Consider the following 19326-nt stretch of genomic DNA (forward strand, 5'->3'; position numbering starts at 1 on the left):
GTCCCCAGCCCCTCCCCTGAGGCCTGTCCCGCAGCCCCAGGCTGCCCCACGGCCTGTCCTGGCAGCGGCGAGCGGGGCCTCGGGCAGGCCCAGGGCTCTGTTAACTCAGGGGCCTTCAGCAGCAGTGCGGGGAAGGAGCGGGGTCTGCAGGAGCGGCTGCAGCAGGAGGGGCTCCGGCCTGGGGCCGGCTGTGACAGTCACGGTTCTTTCCCTCTGCCAGAGGCCGTGCCAGGGGCTCGGTGGTCTGTTCCTGCCCTGGGGATGTCGTCAGCTGCATCCAGCTCAGGCTGAAGCTGAAGAGATGGGCAAAAGGAAAAGCGGCTGGAGAAGGACACGAAGGGGATCCGGCTGCAAGCTGCCCCCAGCTGCAGACAAGAGACAGCCGGCCTCTCGGCGTGAGGAAGGGTCCCTGTGAGTAGTCCTCAGCAGAGCTGGTCACCAACATGCACCGCGGGGTCTGTGTGTGTAACCAAAGCACGGTATAGCCATGGGGGCGGGGTGTGTGTGTGTGTGCGCAGTGAGGCTGTGTATGTAGGAAGCCTCATATTGTAAGAGCTGAGAGAGGCAGAGACAGAAGTGTCTCAACAGTAAAATGCTCCCAGCAGCACCAAGAGCGGGAGCGGCAGTGAGTCCTGGGCCCTTGTGTTATAATCAGATCTGAATTTTGAATTTCATTGATAATTAATTGTTTTGAATAAACAACTAATTTCTTATAGTTAATTATTTCCTGATTCAATTAATTTACATTATGGTAAGGAGTAGACAAAACCTCATTATGCTAAGAGACAGCAGATGCAGGCCTTAGGAAGATGGCCAAAGCTGAAGCTGCTGTGGATTGGGAAACTGTACAGAACACAGAACGAGGAGGGAGGGAGGCAGGTACAAGGGGTGAAATTGTACGTTCTCAGCTAGTTCTCTTATGTGATGAAACCATCGAAACAAAGGAATGTTGCTGTGAAGACTCTCCCGTCCTCCCCATCCTAATTTGTATATCAGAGATTTTGATCAGTAAAATAACCAATGATTAGGTTAGGATAGGACTATTAAGAAAGTTATAGAATAGGGCGGACCAATCATTGTAACTGTCAAAATTAATAGCGGGCATAAGATGCATGCTTATGTTAAAATCTTTAAAGATCCTGACTTTGCAGAAAAAGGGTGTAAGATGTTGAATTTTTGATGTAACTTTGAAGCCCGTCGGGTGGAGCTGTCCCCGTGCTTCCCAGCGCTGCAATAAAGACGTGCCGGCTTATCTGCAGTTGTGTAGATAAATTTGTCGTGATTGCGACCCTCCGTCCACACTTGGGGCCGTGTCACCCCTCTTGTGCTCCGGGTGCCTCCCTGTGCCTGTGCCCTCCCACCTTCCATCACTGGTGTCACTCTTTTGCTTCCCTGTACCTTTCTTCTTCTGTCTGTTCTTGTCCCCTGCTCCCTCTTCGTCCCTCTCTGCTTTCCAAGCCCCTCTCTTGTTCTGCTATTCTACCTGCCCCTTTGGTTTTCCTTGCTCTCCCTCTGTCCTGCTCCCTGCCCCTCTTTTTTCCTTCCTCTGTCTCTGTCCTGCAGCGCATGGCTGGTTTTTCATTCACTGCCTCTTTGTCCCAATCTGCATTCCTCCTTGTTGTTCCCAATCTCTCTGGCTTCTTGCCTGAGATGCTTTTTCTCTCTTGTTTGTAACAGGAGACGCTGTTCTCTAAAAACATAACGGCATTCTTTTGGCAAGCCGCTGAAACGTTGAGAAGATCCCCTCCTGGGAACACTCTGCAATATTCTTCCTGTCTGCAAGTGGCACCTGTTCATCAGAATGGATTCCAGAACCCAAGGGGCAGTTAACCTCCAGAAGTCTTAAACCTTCTGGGGAATCGCACAGACTATTTCTTGCTAAGAAGATGAAGGCTCTGTTGTTCCAGCTGTCCTTAGTGTTTCGAGACAACAAGCACTTGCACTGGTACTTGTTCTTTTCTGATCTGCGGCTCCTGTGAATGTTTCTCCAAGTTCTTGGTTTCCTGTCCGGGTGACTCTCCAGAGGACTGTAAAAATCAGTCTTCGTGGAGACTCTCTGTGCTGCGGAGCTGCCTGTGTCGTTGTTGTCACCCAGCTGCCTACAAACGGCTCCCAACCCCAGACAGTGGGGCGGCATTTCTGATCTGCTGGAAGGGGGTGTCTCCATTTTTAATGTTGTTTCTTTCAGGGAGCACTGTGAGCGTGGCAGATCCTAAGCAGAAATACACTCGATTTGAACAAGTCGGGCAAGGGTAAGTCCAGTCACAGTTACTGCTACAAAATCACGGGCCAGGTATTTTGCTGGTGTGATATCAAGCGTGAAGTCGGGCAAGCTCCAAACGTGTTCAGACCCTGGGCTTAGATTCTCCTGTCTCTCAGTACTGATCAGAATTGGTGCCTGTGGTCAGAAGGCGTCGTCAAAGAGCACTTGATGCTGGCAACGTCTTGTCTGCAGCGAGGGGCAGGACCTGGAAGATCTACTGTCCCTCAAGTTTGTGGCACCCGTTTGCTTGTTTTCTTAGGGGAAATCATTTTTGTGTGTCTCAAAATAATACGGCCACGCTAAAGAAAGGAGAAAAATCTTTATTGCCTGAAAGAGCAACTTAGAACCTGATAGCTGTCAGGTAAATAACACTTCTCAAGAACATTTCTTGCCACTCTTTTGCTTTAAAAAAGTATTTAGTGATCAGGATTATATCTTTTCTGGCAGAGGTAGTGAAAACCAACCATTCAGTAATACATGCAGTGTCAACGCACTGTCCTTTCCTCAGATGGCTGGCACGTGTGTTCAGGGCTCTCAGAATGACTGCATGGTGTTGCCGGAGTTTTGCAGATAGATCCAAAGAAGAGGTCTAAGAAGGCACAGCTAGACTGTGCGTGTGTTACATTCTCTGGAAAAAAAACACACACACCCCCGCAAGAAAAAAAAAAAAAAAAAAAAGAAAAAGGAAAAAACTAAACCTCAACAGAGCAAAACTGGAGAAAAGGGGAAAAGAATGAAATCTATTATTTTCCAGTCTCTGTAGGCACCCTGCCCTTCAGTTTTGGACTGAAAGAATTTAGTATGAACTCTGGAGATTTGCACCAGCCCTTTTTCTTCCTCTTGGACCTAAGTTTTCACTTGGATAGCCTGCATGGCAGGGGGCTTCTGGGCTGCTGCGCTGTGCGCTGCTGGCTGAAGGAGTGGAGGAACCAAGGTGTTTTAGAAACACTACAGGCAGCAGAGAGCTCCTGTCAGGGCTTTCACTTCCAGGGTCTAAACCACTTCTCATGTCTCTGCTGCTCTTTTGTTTCTAGGGCGTCTGGAACTGTCTATACAGCACTCGACATCAGCACGGGACAAGAGGTGGGTGTCAGCAGCCCCAGCAGATTTGGCAGGGGTTCAGCGCTTTCCCCCCTGGTGCGAACAGCGGATGGGCTTTCGGATCGCCCTGCAAAGACTTCCACATGGCTGGGGGCTTGTGGCTGGGGGTGGGGGCAGTGTCCGAACACTGGGCTCCCCCCTGGGCTGCACATTCACTGACGGACACCCACCCCTCATCCTGCCCAGCCGCACGCCCGACGTGCAGCCCCCCAGCGATGTCTCCCCACCCACGCACCATTCCGTGCCCCCCCAGCCGTATGCCCCCCAAGACCCCAACTACGCACCCCTCCATTCCCATTTACCCCCTCAGCCGTGCCCCCCCCATGCCCCTCACCCACTTTGGGCCGAGCTCTCCTGTGCTCCCCAGCCATGTCCCCCCCCCCAGCCATGCCCCCCCCCCCATTTTGGGCGATGCCCCCTGAGCCCCTCCAGCCATGCCCCTGCACCCCTGCTGGCCCCTCCCCCCGTGCTTTGCCCGCACCCCCGGGCTCCGCTCCCCTGCCCGCGCGCCCCCGCCCCGGCCGTGGCCCCGCCCCCCGCCCCTCCCCATTGGCTCCCGCCGCGCCGCTCCCCTGTTAGTTTTCGAATATAAATAGGGGCGGCCGCGGGCGCGCGCCCCCCCCCCTCGCGCACCGGACGGCGGAGCATCGGCGCGGCCCCGCTCCGCTCCGCCGGGGCCGGGAACGGTCGCTCCAACGGGTGTCATTAACGCCTCCCTTCCTTTCCTGCACTCGCCATGGCGGCGCAGGGCGGCCCCGGTGGCCGTGGGCTAGCCGGAGTGGCCAGGAGGCGAGCGGGCATGTCGCCGGTCACCCCGCTGACGCTGGATACGGACAAGCTGGTGGGACTGGGAAGGTGAGTGGAGACGGGGGGGCTGCCCCGCACCGCACCGCACCCCCCTCCCCCCCACGCGTGAATGCTGCCGGCTCAGGGCAGTGCTGAGCGCGGAGGGGGGGGACACCACCCACCGCCCCACCCGAGGGGGGCACCCCGAGGGGTACCGGTGGGTCCCCACGGGCTGATCGCCGCCCCCGCCCTGCCCGCAGCCACTGGGACACCCCGAAGCGGCGGGTGGCGGGGCTGTCCTTGCAGAGGCGCCGGGCCAGCCCGTGCCGGGGGTCGGCAGCCTTGGGCTCCCCCCGCAGCTCCGTCTCCTCCGAGTCCTCGGACGCGGGTGAGCGATGGGTGCTGTTGCCACACCCGCCCCTGCCCCGACCCCCCTCCTCCCCGGGGCTGGGGGTGTGCAGGGGGAGCTGTGCCGGGGGGGTGGGCGTTGGGCAGGGGGTCACTGCATGCGGGGGGGGGGGGGCTGGGAAGGCAGGGGAGGGGGTTGAGGGTGGGGAAGGGTCTTTCTGGGGGTGCACGTGGGTGCCGGGGCCCCCGCTCTGTCTCAGCTCCTGGCCATGCTCTGAGTCAAACTGGGATTTTAAACGGGGATTTCCTCCCCAGCGCTTCCTTCCCTGTGCTGGATGATGGGTGGGAGCCCCCCCACCCGCCCAGCCCTGCACCCCGGGGGGGGGCTCGGCTGTGGACCACCCCAGTGGGGGTCCCTGGGCAGGGTGATGTGGGACATGTTGGCCAGGATGGGTGGTCCCAGGTTCGTCCCTTTGCTATGCTGGGGGACGGGAGAAGCTTTGGGTGAGGGTCCCGCCTGAGCACACAGCAGATCCCACCCTGTGGCCCCCTCCCCAGCGCTAGAAGGGAACACAGCTGGGGTGGGGGGGGCTCCCCTGCACCCTGCCAGCGCCCCACAGGAGCAGGGGGGGACCTGTGCTGGAGCAGGGTCCCGGGGGCACGGCGTGCCTCCCACCCGCCTCCCCCGGTGCTATCCCTGCCCCTTGTTCCCGCAGGAGTGGGGCTGGACTCCCCTACGCAGGAGGACCCCGCGGCACTGGAGGAAGTGTGAGTGTCCCTCGCCCCGCGTCCCCCCACTCCGGGAGGTCTCCACCCTTGCCCACTGTGTCCCCCCGCTCACCCTCCCCGGGCTGCCTGCAGTGCCCACGCTCGGCCTGTCCCAGCCTTGCTGGGGGGCTGTGCTTCCAGCTGTGCCCTCCACCCCAAAATTGATTTTTGGTGGGGGGTGGTGTGAGAAACCACCTCTAGTGGGGGTGTCAGTGCTGGTGCGCGGCCCAGCCCTGCTGCAGGCAGGGGTCTGGCAGCGGGTGCAGGCAGGAAGCCTCTGCGGTGCTGCCGTGCCAAGTCCTCCTCTGGCAGGGACAGCCGGCAGACGGCTCGCTGCCTCACCACGCAGCGGGGTGAGGGTGCTGAGCACCTCCCTGGGCTCCCAGCACCCCCGCCTCAGCCTCCTTGGGGTGCTGCTGCCCAGGCCTCGCAGATTTGGGGTGCAGGGATCAGCTGAGAGCCGAGCTCTGCGGGGCTGAGGGGCTCTGGGTGCCACGCCGGTGGCTTCGCCCACTCCCGGGGCCGTTGGCAGAGCCCCTCTCTGGCAGATGTCGGGTGACTGAGTAACTGGGGGCAGATGGTGATGCTGGGGCAGCCGTGGGGCTGGGTGGGCTGGGCTGCAGGGGACACGCCAGTGCCCCCTTCGTCCTGTCGCAGTGTGCAGCTGCATGGCCATATGGCCGACGGCCAGCATCCCCAGCATCCCCGCTGCCGGATTTACATACAGGTGGAGAGCGGGCGCCACTGCCACCAGCTACATCTGGGCCCCGAGCGGGGTCAGCGGGGTGCCCTGAACCACCCCAGGGTGCTGCTTAACCCCCCAGCCCAGATTGGGGTCCCCCCGTCTGAAACCAGTGATTTCCAGATGGGGTTTTAACCCTTTGTGGGGCTGAAAGCCGCTCAGCTGTTCTCCCCTTGGGGGGGCTGATGACCCCTGTGTGGGGTGGGGGCCTTCTAAGGGCTGCGGCTGCCCATCCCCGGGGCTTCTGGGCTGCTCAGGCTGGGGCACGGGGTGCCATCCCCCCTAACTCTGGCTCCTCTCTTCCCGCAGCTTTGAGACAGCGATCCTAGAATCCAGGAGAGCTCTCAAAGAGTAAGTGAAGGGGCTCTGTCCCTGTGCCCAGACCCGAAAGCCAGGCTGTGCGTCTGCCCTTCCCTGGGGTTTGGATCAAGCTGTTGGTGTTGCTCAGTGGCTGGAGGAATTGCTGCCCTGGGGTCCTTCCAGGGAGGTCTCACCCCACTGTGGGGACCCAGGGGACAAGGGGGTCCATGCCAGCTTCGGGGCAGGGGGGGGTGGGACGCTGCTGGTCCAGGGCATCTTCTCACTCATTCAATCCTTTTCTTTTTGCAGCAATAAGCTCCTTATCCGGAGGATCCACTCACTGCCAGTAAGTCCCGGGGGCTCTACAGGGCTGAGCTGAGGGCGGCTGGATCCTGCTGTGCCCCTGGCTGAGCTGGGAGGAGGAGGAGGAGAAGGAGGAGGATGGAGCTGGGGAGCGCAGGGGCTGTGCAGCACCTCTCACCCCTCCCAACCCGCCCTGCAGCCACAGCTCCTGGGGGCCAGCCCGGTCCTGAAGAACATCTCCCACTGCCGGGAGTTCAACAGCCACGGGGCCAGGGAGCAGAGGGGCCCAAGGAAGCCCGAGGACAAGGTGAGGGGGGACAGCAAGGCTGGGGAGAGGGAGGCAGGACCGGGGAAGGGGCAGGGGGATGCCATGCCCACCCCCCCCCTCCCCCACTGCTGCAGGAGGGGTTTGTCTTCAAGAAGCTGCAGAGGCCAAGTCAGCGCAGCCGGCTGCCCGCCGGCGATGGGGCTGCGGGGAGGGACCCCCTCAGCCAGAGACTCGGCTCTGCACCCGGGCTGCTGGTGAGAGGGGCTGGGGGCGCTGAGAGGGGGGCACCGGGGGTGGGTGGTCCTGCTGCAGGGGCTGCTGAGCCGGGACCTGCTGCTCCAGCCACCCTGTTTGCACTGGAGACCTGTGGGTGTGGGAGCTGGGGGGATTGGGGTCACTGTGTCTGCAAACAGGGCTGGTGTGGGGCTGGCCCCACTCCTGAGCCATGGGCTGTGTCGTGTCCCCTCCCCAGTTCGACACCCCCGAGAAGGAAAACGTCGCCCAGGGCGAGAGCCCCATCATCCTGCACCGGTGCTCCTTGACCTCCTCCATGTCTGAAGAGGAAGATGATGGCTTTGTGGAGATCCTGGATGAGGAGGAGATGAAAGTAGGGAGGGCTCCTCCATCTGTGCAGCTGGATGGACCCTGGGCAGGGGCTCCGTCCCTGCCCAGGGGGGTGCGAAGCAGCAGTGGGACTCGTTCCCTTCATGCTCTCCTCTGTCTCTCCCCTGTGGCCCCCCCAGGTGCCTCCCCAGAAGAGCGATACCGACGGGCCACAGGGGATGGAGAACCTACTGACTGCGCCCCTGGTGGGGAAGGAGGAGGCTGAGCCGGTACGTTGGGTGTCTCGGGGGGTGGATGGGGCCCCAGGCTCCCCCTTCCTGGGGTCTCCAAGGTGGGGTCTGGGGGTGAGGGTCACTGGTTGGCCAGCAGCACACACCCCCCAGGGCTTTGGGCTTGTCCTGGGTGGTGTGCAGCCACTAGAGAGGGACCCTTTTGCCTTTGTTCTCGTGGTGCTGGGGGGGGGGTGTATGTGGGAGGAAAGCCGGACCCTTGGGCACCAACACGGGCTCTCTCCCCACACAGTGTCCGGTGAAGCGCGGCAAGTGCCGGCAGCTCTTCCGTTCGCCCTCGATGCCCAGCAGCGTCACCAGGCCCATCCAGAAGCGGATAGACCGACCCCAGGACCGGGACACCCCCGTCAAGACCAAGCGACGGAGGAGCGTGGCCGGTAGCCCTGGCGAGGAGGCGGCAGCGGCGGAGCTGGTGGGTGATGGGGAATCCTCGGGGTGAGGCGTCCTTGCCCGTCCCTGGTGGGACTGCCCGGTGCCACGGCTCTGCCGGCGCCCTCGCTAACGCCGAGGGGGGTGTCTCTGGTTCATGTCCCCGCAGAAAGCACGGCTGCTGTGCTCCAGGTCCTTCTGCCACGAGGAGATGGAGAACCTGCTGGCCAACGACCATCAGGAGCTCATCGGGGACTTCTCCAAGGTAGGGCTGCTGGGGGTGCTGCAGGCTTGGGGGTGCCGCCTGCACCCCTCTCCTGAAACAAAGGGGGACCTTCAGTGGAGCCCTGCGCTGGTGCCAGAGCCCCAATACAGCTGGTGGCCCTTGTTTGGGACCAAGGGGACTTGGGGCTGAGACTTTCCAGCCTGAAGAGCCTGACCCACTGCTCTTCCAGTGCCGCAGCGCCGTCCCTCTTGGGAGGGAGCAAACGTCGCAGGCGGGGGGTCTTCTGGGCTGGGGGGAGCAGGTGGCAGCCAGGACATCTCCCCGGGGACAGATTCTGACCCAGCACCCGCCTCTCCTCCAGCCTTACCTTCTGCAGACGGTAGAGGGGAAGCACCCGGACCTGAAGTACATTTCTCCCAAAATGGTAAGGGAGCAGTGACATCTTCCCCAAAAAAAACACCCCCACAGGGCTGCCTCCCTGCTCCACCCCCCCCCCCCAGTGACGGGCTCCCCCCACAGATGGTGGCAGTGCTGACGGGGCAGTTCAGCAGCCTCATCGAGAGCTGTGTGATCGTGGACTGCAGGTACCCCTACGAGTACGAGGGAGGCCACATCAAGGTCAGAACCGCCGCTGCGCCCCTCGGGGCTGGGGACAGGGTGGTCATGGGTGGGGGAGACACAAACCTGTCAAACCTCAGAGGGGCTGATGCCCCCTCCCAAAGGTGCTGAGCTCCCTGGAGGGGTTGAGAGCCTCCCCAAAGGTTCTGAGCACCCCCGGAGGTGCTGAGCCCCAGCTGGAAGGAGGAGGGGGGTGATGACATTCCCAACAGATGGGGCAGAAGGGGGGCAGGGTATGGAGGGCCACCCCTCCTCCCCGAGATGAAATGGGAGGAGGGGGGAGCTGAAAGGGGCCCCTCTACCTCGCCAGGGCGCCGTCAACCTGCCGCTGGCGCAGGACGTGGAGGAGTTCCTGCTGAAGAAGCCCATCGTGCCCTTTGACGCCAGCAAGAGGGTGATCGTCATCTTCCACTGCGAGTTCTCCTCCGAGAGGGGGCCCAGGATGTGAGTTTGGGGGTTTGGGGGGGGTGGGGTGGGCGCTGGGTTCTGCCGGACCCCCTGGACATGGCAGGATCCTATCTGGGTGCCAATCCTGTCCCCTGTCCCGCAGGTGCCGGTTCATCAGGGAGAAGGACCGAGCCTGTAACGAGTACCCCCACCTCCACTACCCCGAGCTCTATGTCCTGAAGGGGGGGTACCGGGAGTTCTTCCCCCAGTACCAGGTAAGCCCCCCTACCTTTCACCCCCTGTGTGGGAGGGGGGGCAGTCCCTGGCAGGAGGGTGAGAGTGCTGGGTGGGGGGAAAACACCCTCTCTGCTCCCCAAAACCCTGCCCTGTGAGGGGAAAGGGTCTGGCTCTGAGCATCCTCCCTGAGGGTGGCACTCTAGGGGAAGGGGGTTGTGCTGGGGGTCCTGGAGGGTGCTGGGTTTGCCCCAGGGGGTGGGGAGGGGGGTCTGCGGGTGCTGACAGAGCCGTGGGTGCCCAGATGCACTGCGAGCCCCAGGACTACCGGCCGATGGACCACGAGGACTTCAAGGAGGACCTGCGCAAGTTCCGCCAGAAGAGCCGCAGCGGGGCGGGCGAGCGCAGCAAGCGGGAGCTCTACAGCCGCCTCAAGAACTTCTGAGGGACCCCCGCAGCCCCCTGCCCACCCCCTACCCGGAGCTGCCAGCGCTCACCATTGCCCAGCCCAAAACCTGGTCGCCACCCTGCCCCCCCCCCCCCAGCCCTCCCAGCTCTGTGCTGGGTGCCCTGCCCAGCATCGCCCCCCTCAGCAGCATGGGGCAGGGGGCCATGGTTGTGGGGTTTTACCCCTTTTTTACCCTAGAAGGTGTTTAGTTTTTACCCCAAATGGTGGCTGGAGGCTGTAGCATGTGGGTGGGGAATGCCTAGGGGGGCTCAATCCCTGCCAGGTTGAACCTTCCTCTGGGAGTGGGGGTCAGGCTACCTCCCCTCCCCAGCATCAGGGATGGGGCTCGGGGGCTGTGGGGCAGCCCCCCAAGCCAGTGCCCCCCTTCCCCTTGCACCCTGGGCTGGGTGGGGGGTGGCTTTGCCAGCTTTGGGAAAGCCACGGGGCTGCAGCACATCCCCCCCCCCCCCCCCCCGCCGAGCCCTGGGGCGTGCCATGGAGCTGGGCAGACCCTCTCTGGGAGGCTGGGTGTCCACAGGGAAGGTGGGGACCCCCATCCCTGAGGGCTGCGACCCCCCCGTCAGCAAAGCTTAATTGGCAGAACTGTTACAGAAAAGCGCTTAAACCTCCTTTGCAGCCAGGGGGTGCTGCAGGGGGTGGGGCTTGGGGGTGCCCCTTGTACCGGTCAGTATTTGGGGAGTTCCTTGTTGTTGTGGTGTTTTGCCACCCCGTTGGTTAACTTTGGGGGGGCAGGAGGGGCTTCACCCCCACCCCAGAGTGGCTGCTGCCAAAGCACCACATGCTGGGGAGGGGGGAATGGCCCCTGTGCCCCCATGTCTTGTTTGTTTTTATTGGTTTTTTTAACATTTCTGTTTAATAACTCTGTGAGGAGGGAAAGCCTTGGCTCTGGTCTGTGACTGCGCTGCGAATCTGAGGGGGGTCAGGGGTCCCCCCCCTGCTTTGAGGGTGGGGTTGGGGCGCTTGGGGTAACAGGAGAGCTGTTTAAAGGGGTGATGGCTGCCCTGTGGGGCTGGGGTCACAGCTGGACCGACCCCCTCAGGGCTGTGTGTGGGGCAGGAGGAGGGGTGGGGATGGTGGGGTGACCGTGGGGTCCCACAACTGGGACAATGGTGTGTGGTGGGGGGGCACCCCCAGCTCGGTTGTTGTGCCCCTCATGCTCGCCCTGCCACCTGCTGCCCCCCCCCCCCCGGGTGATCCTGTGTCCCCAGGCCCTGTCACACACACCACCACCACCTCCCCACCCCCGGGGTGATCCTGTGTCCCCCAGGCCTGTGACACCCTGACGTGCGGAAAAGACTTTACAACCCGAAAGGTTACACAGTAGGTGTGTTTATTGCGCGCAGATGCACGGGGGATCGCTCCACCACAAACGTGCATCCCCACCGTGGCCGCTTCTCCAGTATTTACCCAGTTAAAACATCACCTATTTCGAAACGCCTAGACATATTCATGACCTGTCCCCAAAAAGGCCATTCCTTCCTGTCACTTCATTTCCATAATCTCCGCCTCGGGCTCCTCCTCGGGGCGCTTGCGCAGTTCCTCCTGGTGGTCCTGGGCAGGGGTCTTCAGGGATGAAGGCCGTAGGTCTTCCTCGCTGTATACTCCTCCCCTCTCCCCTGGAAGCTCTGATTTGGCTGAGCTTGCAGTCCCAGACCGGTTTCAGCCTGGTCTGTCCCTGTGTGCACACCTGGCTATCTCCTTTTTGTTCTTGTTTAGAGATGGATGTTAGCGAGCCCTCCTTAGCCCTTAGCGCCTCCTGCCTTTGACGCCTTTGAGCCATGAATTAGGTCCTTGTTTCTGTCTTTTCTGTTTCCCTTATCAGCTTCTTTCTCGAGCAGTTTGCAGGGGTTAGTGACTAATTGTCTACTTGCCTGTATGTTAGGTCTGGGAAGCAAGTTTTAATAGTTTTAGCTTTTTCTATGTAGCTCCCTATTAATATTTTCGATATATCTTCGCTTATAAAATATATTTTCCTTATGTCCCTCTATCAATTCCCCCCTTTTCTGTTTAGTTAAGTGAATTCTTTTACTTGGCTATTCTGGTTGGTATAATGCTTCGTACATTGAAGTTATTCTTCTAACTACACGCCAAACCCACATATATAGGGTCCCTACTAGAAATAATAAAATAGCGGTAGCTATCAACAACACTACTATTGGATGCATTAGGACGTTGAAAAAGTCTGGTGGCTGAAGGTGACCACCCAAACAGTGTATCCCACCATTTGTGTTCTCCGTCCTTTTTGACCCTTTTCAAGACCCTACTTACCTCATTTGCCTCATGATGAACAGTTATTAGTTTCCTGTCCATTATTCTTGGCTTCCTCTAATATCCGTATTAAGTCTGGGTGTTTCAACAATCTTTTTCTCACTGCTAAGTCTATCCCTGTAGGTGTGGGTTCTAGTTCAGAAATCAACGTATAGTTTGATCTCGGGATTTGATGAGAAACCACAGGAGCAAAGTAGCTAAAGTCACATCCTGTGATGGTGGTAAAATTACAAATACAGAAATTCGAGTGATTCCTGGTGTCTATTTCTACTCCTTCTACAGACACAAAGCGACATGTTGTTCTTAAACAAGCACAACCTTTTCCTGCATAGACGACAACCGGTTTTGGACTGGCATTCGGGCGAATTTCAAGGTGACAGACCTTTTGGTCGGTATCCAGCAAATGTCTTGTGCACTCATGGTATTGCTTTCGCAGAGAAATCCCTGTTGCTTTCGTACAACGCAGGATTCTAAGTCAACTGTTTGTTCTCTCTCTTTCGGGCCCATGTCCTATGTTCCAAAGGATAAAGCAAATTTTGACCGTGATTTATTCCCATGGCTATTATGGGATGTATTACAGTCACTGATGCATTGTGGATAGTTAACACGAGGGCAGTGACTGTGTGTGTGGTGGGGTTATAGGTAAAGTTTACCACTTCCCAGCAGGACTGGTGCTCTCTTTCCCTATCAGTGGCACTATCCCAAACTATCTTCCGTATCTCCGTGGGGAAGACCCCTTCCTCTCCTTCCCTTACAATAGGTGCAGTTATTGATTGTATCCACAGCTGGGCCTGGATACAGCTCAGGGCCAATGAGATATTACTGTGGAGCCCTCCAATTGCAGCTATAATGATATTATGATCCCTTATGTTTGTCCGTTCCCAGCCGGGTAGAACTTCCGACACCAACCATTGGTGAGCTCCTAGAGCTAATAGGGAGGATTGTGATGGCTGTTGTAATTTGGACAGATCAGCAGTAGAGGCAGCTAATTTGTTCATTATCACTTCTGAATCTGTGGTATTTAGAACCCCAAGTCCTGTCCCTAACACCCCAGCTACATCCCTCGGTATTCGCCTTTGAAAAATACCCATTCTCCTGCGTAGCCAAGTGGTCCACCCTTCATAGGAAGTCCGTAAGAAAGGGGAACACAATGGTTGTATTTCTGAAACCTTAACTTGCATCATCAGTTCCACCCTTTTTAGAGACCACTCTGGGTTAAATAATACTTGTTGCTGACCTGTATCTCTGATGACATACGGACCAATCTCATAAATCTTAGATTCAAGTTTAGTTTGGGTTCGGACTGTTTGAGTGCTAGTATCAGCTGTATAGGTTGTGCAGGGCCCCGCTGTCGTAGACGGTACAGCATCTATCTTCAATTTCAATGGTAATCCTATTTCACCAGGTGCCCAGACCCAGGTTACAAAGACAGGTTGTGTTAGAGTAAAATTATGCCAACAATCCAAGATACTGCAAGGCTTTCTATTTGTTGTGTTTGTTATTATATTGGATACAGCTATCTGGTTTGCCCTTTTGTAGGAAGTTCTGTTAATTCCTCGGCATCCTACGCTTATGTTTTGACCCCGCATTCCCTGCAGTTGAGGCATCATTCTCTGAAGGTCTGTGCTCCAATAATTTTTGGGGTACACTTCATTTTTATGCATAACCATGGTGGCAAGGCTTAAGCTTTTTCTATCAGAGAGCGATCCCATATCCCCAGTATATTCAATATGAGCTTGGGTCCATGGCCATTCTGGGGTGTTACTGTTCGACCCTTGGGTTACGATAACTACAAATACAACAATTTTCCTGACTAAATCTTGGCAGGACGAGTTACTAAACACTTCTGGGTGCAATATACTCATTTCGCTCGGCAAAGCTTTAGTTTCAGTTCATCCTCACCCTGTGTTACTTTCCAAGGAGTTTTAGGAGCTTTCTTCACTCAGGAGTGGTGAATCCAGGCGCTTTGTTCCCTGATCTTGATTGCCGTGAAAGAGGTGAGAAGCACTTGGTATGGTCCTTCCCACTGTGGCTCCACAGTTTTCTCTGTAAGAGACTTAACATACACCTAGTCTCCAGGTTGTATGTTATGCACTGGTCCATCCAAACCCCTGCATCGGGTTCCAAACAGCGGTTTCCCAGTTTTACGAAGCTGTTTCCCTAATGCCACCATATAGGAAGTCATCAATTCTTCACCAGTTTGTGAAGAGGTTCCCTTTTGTACCCCATAGGGTCGCCCATATAGGATTTCAAATGGGCTTAGCCCTTCCTTAGCTCGGGGTCTAGTTCGTATCCATAGCATTGCTAGGGGTAGAGATTGTGGCCAGGCCCAATTGGTTTCTTGTCCTAATGCAACAATCTGTTGTTTAATCTGGTGATTCATTTTCTCCACCTGGCCACTGGATTGTGGCCGGTATGGAGTGTGTAGTTGCCAATCTGTCCCTAGATGGTGGCTTATTTTTGGCACAACTTTGGAGATGAAGTGCGGCCCTCTATCTGAGGACATCACCGCTGGGACTCCAAACCTGGGTATGATTTCTTGTAGCAACACCTTGGTCACCTCTCGAGCTTTAGCTGTTCTGCATGGGAAGGCTTCTGGCCAGCCTGAAAAGGTATCAGTTGGTACAAGCAAGTATTTATACCCCCCTTTTCCAGGAAGTTCTGAGAAATCAATTTGCCAATGTTGTCCCGGACAATTCCCTTTCCCAATTTGGCCCATTTCTGGTTTGGGGACAATTTTTGGATTAGTCTGGAGGCAAAGGTCACGTTGCTGAGTCACTTGTCTGACAGTGATGTATAAATATCGAGCTGTCCCGTGTCTGATAAGGTATTTGTGTAATGCCTCCGCCCCCCAGTGTCCCTTCTTGTGTTCCTCCCGGACCAATGGCCAAACCGTATAAGAGGGGACTATGAGTTTCCCATGTGATGTTACAGCCCACCCGTCCTCATTGTACGTTCCTTCCAAAGCTGTGATTAACTTTTGATCCTCCTTAGTGTATTCTGGCTTACCTTCTAGGGTTATCTGTCCATCTGGGACTAGTGCTCCCTCTACCTTTACTGTTTCTTTAGCTGCCTGTTTTGCCTCTCTGTCCGCCAGTTCATTTCCTCTTTCCAATTCAGTGCTCGCTTTCTGGTGTGCCCTGATGTGCATAATTGCCACTTTTTCAGGAAGTTGGATTGCATTCGAAATTCTTAAAATTTCCTTCACGTGCTTGATAGTCTTTCCTTGGGAGTTCAACAGTCCTTGCTCCTTCCAAATTGCTCCGTGGGCATGTACCACTCCAAAGGCGTATTTAGAATCAGTCCAAATATTCACAGCCTTTCCTTCGGCCCTCTCCAGGGCTCAAGTGAGGGCTATGATCTCAGCCTTTTGTGCTGAAGTGTCAGCCGGTAGTGGTCCAGATTCTATTACCTTTTCAGCAGTGGTGATGGCGTACCCAGAATGTCGTTTTCCGCCCAGGATATAGCTGCTCCCATCTGTGAACCAGTGCTCTGCCCCATCCATGGGGGTATCCTTTAGGTCCATGCGGCTAGAGTACGTGGCCTCAATCGTCTCGAGGCAGTCGTGGTCCACTGGTTCTCCAGCCCTCCCACTAAGAAATGAAGCGGGGTTGACAATGTTAGTGGTCACAATCTCAACATCATCCTGCTCGACCATGATAGCTTGATATTTCAGGAATCTCTGTGGGGAGAGCCAATGTCCCCCTTTCACTTCAAGGACTGTAGACACTGTGTGAGATAGGAAACCAGTCATTTTCTGACCCAGGGTAGACTTCTGAGGTTCCTGGACATTCAGGATGAATGCTGCTACCGCCCTTAGGCAGCCAGGCCACCCTTTGGCAGCAGCGTCCAGTTGTTTGGAGAAGTACGCCACAGCTCGTCTGTATGGTCCCAGGTCTTGTGCCAGTACTCCTAACACTATTCCCTGCTTTTCATGGGAAAACAGGAGAAATGGTCTACTCACATCAGGGAGTCCCAGTGCAGGTGCTGACATCAGGGCCTTCTTCAGCTGATGGAATGCCTGATCTGACTCAGCATCCCATTGGAGGTGACTTTAACTGGATTTTATCAGGGAATACAGTGGTTTGGCCAGCAGGCCATAGTCATGTATCCAGAGCCGGCACCATGCCGTCATTCCCAGGAAGGTCCGCAGTTCTTTTACAGTCTGTGGCCGAGGGGTCTGGCATAGGGCTTCTTTCCGGGCTTGCCCCAAGGACCGTTGCCCTGCACTGATCTCATACCCTAAGTATGTAACCTGCTGCAAAGTCACTTGTGCCTTGTTTCGGGACACTCAGTACCCCTGAAGCCCAAGAAAAGTTAATAAACTTACAGTCCAGGTGACACAGGCTTCTCTGGTTTTAGTTGCAATGAGGATGTCATCCACGTATTGTAGTATTTTTCCTTCTTCCGATGGTGGTTCCCATAATCCCAAATCTTTTGCTAGTTGGTTCCCAAAGATGGTAGGGCTGTTCTTGAAACCTTGTGGCAACACCGTCCTTGTGAGCTGGGTCTTCCGACTGCTCTTAGGGTTTTCCCACTTGAATGCAAAACTCTTCTGACTGGCTTCATGGAGAGGGAGGCAAAAGAAGGCTTTACTTCTAAAACTGTAAACCAAATTAAATCAGGAGTTAAGGTGATTAGCAAGGTATGTGGATTGGCAACCCCGGGGTATAGAACCTCTGTTATTTTGTTAATGGCCCTCAGATCTTGGACTATTCGATAGGACCCATCTGGTTTTCGGACCGGGAGAATGGGGGTATTGAACTCCAATTCACATTCCCTCAATAAGCCCAATTCTAGGAATCGCTCTGTTTTCAGGTGAATCCCTTGCCTGTCTTCTTTCTTTAGTGGGTATTGTTTGATTCTTACCGCTCTCTGTCCATCCTTCAAATTTATTATTATTGGTTGGGTATTCTTGGCACGTCCTGGGGCATCAGTGACCCAAACCCCGGGGCAGACCTGAATAATGATCTCCTCGTCGATTTGTCCTTCTATGGGAATATTCACCAAAGACAAGCTCATTATTTGTACATATTGATCATCATTTACCTCCAGAGTAATCTCACCCTTTTTGAATTTTATCGTGGCCTCCAGCTGTTCCAATAGGTCTTTTCCCAACAGGGAATTCGGTGAATTTGGCATAGACAAAAATTTATGGATGCCTACCTGCTTGCCCAGTTTATATTTTAATGGTTCATAAAAATAAGCTTTGTCACTCTGGCCAGTTGCTCCCTTTACCATGACATAGTCATTTCCTAAAGGCATTAAAGCTTGATTCAAAACTGAGTGTGTTGCCCCCGTATCAACTAGAAACTCCTTTTTTTTTTTGTTGTTGTTGTTTTTCTCCTCATTTCGTTGTAATCAATGGATCCTCTAATCAGTCCATTACATGTGCGATCATTTTTCTTGGGTTATTCCGCCACCTATTGTTCCCCTGACGCTGTCGCTCCGGACATTCCCTTTTCCAGAGACCCGTTTTTTTACATATAGCACATTGATCCCTGCTCAGGGGCGCCGGTCCACGTCTCATCCTGGATTTAGGTTTCCATTCTCTCTCTTCTCTAACTACTGCCACCAATTTGCCTAGACTCTGCTTATAATTGTCCTCTCTGTTGCTAAACACCCTCCAAGCCTCTTCCAATAACACTTCCAAGTTTCGACTATTTGGTGGATGTAATTTTTGTCATTTACGTCTGATATCATTCTGAGATTGTCCTAGAAATAGGGATACCAGATGTTGTATTCCCACTGCTGACCCGGGGTCCAGTGGTGTATGACAACTCATCGTGTCCCTTAGTCTATCCAGAAATTTGGAAGGGGACTCTGAGGGACCTTGTTTCACTGCATATAGCACTGCTCGATTTATAGGTTTTGGAATTGCCTTCTCCATTCCTTTCACTACCCATCCTTGGTCTGCTCGTAATGTGTCCACATCAGCTGATCGATTAGGGTCCCAGTTTGGGTCCTGCAAGGGGAAGTATTCTTTAACATCACCCCTTTTTATCTCATAATATTCTTTTGCCAAATCCCCGGCAGTTTTTATAACCAACTGTGTTTCTGTTTCGGTTAAGCAGTCCAATAACAGTTACCTGTCATTGCAATCGGGGCTGTACTGTTTTATTATAAACTGGAGATTTTGAGTAACGCCTACTGGGTCACTGCGATATTTTTGGGCAGCATCTTTCCATTCCTTCAGCTCGTAACCAGAGAATGGTATTTTGACTTTTCCTGTTTCTCCATCCGGTCCAACTGCGTCCTGGAGAGGAGCTTGGAGAACTGTTTCTGTTATCTGCCTTCCCCGGGTTCGGGAAGATATCGGGCTATCTGGTGGGGAGGAGGGAGGATGTGGAGGGGTACGGACCCTTTCTAAGTCCTCATCTCGCCCTTGTGGCTGCTGAGGGGGCCTAAATAGATCACTTAGATCTTGTTCTGATCCACGGTTAGTTTGACTTCTCTCTGTACACCTTTGGCCAATGCTACAAGCCGAACAGCACCTTTTAATTTATTTTTGTTGTTGTTTTTGTTTTCTTTTTCTAATGCAAGGACAATGGGTTCTCGTGGGGGTACTAATCCGCAGTCCCTTTGCCACTCAGGATTGTCCCGGAGAACAAAGAACATATCAGCGTATGTTACTTCATCCCATTTCCCTTCTCTCCTCAGAAACAACATTAACTGTAAGAGCGTGTTATAGTCTAACGTGCCACCTTCCTTAGGCCATTTTGCCCCATCTTCCAGCTTATAAAGCGGCCACCATTGATTGCAATACTTAATTAACTCTTTCTTCTTTTCTGTGCCCCCTTGTCCTGCTCTGTCTTTCCAATGTGTCAGAACACATCCTAAAGGGGATTTTTCATGAGGTTTACTCTTTCCTCCCCCCATCTTTTGTTTTTCAAACCCGAACCCTTCGCTTATCTTTTCCTTCCTTCTCCGCACAACTCTACTTTCCACGGACCAACATTACTACTTATCAATATCCACGTGTTACACAGACGTATCAAGGATGGGCACGGCACTCCTTATTC

This window comes from Leptosomus discolor, unplaced genomic scaffold (genome assembly GCF_034619465.1).
Source record: "Leptosomus discolor isolate bLepDis1 unplaced genomic scaffold, bLepDis1.hap2 HAP2_SCAFFOLD_148, whole genome shotgun sequence".
Taxonomy (NCBI): Eukaryota; Metazoa; Chordata; class Aves; order Leptosomiformes; family Leptosomidae; genus Leptosomus; species Leptosomus discolor.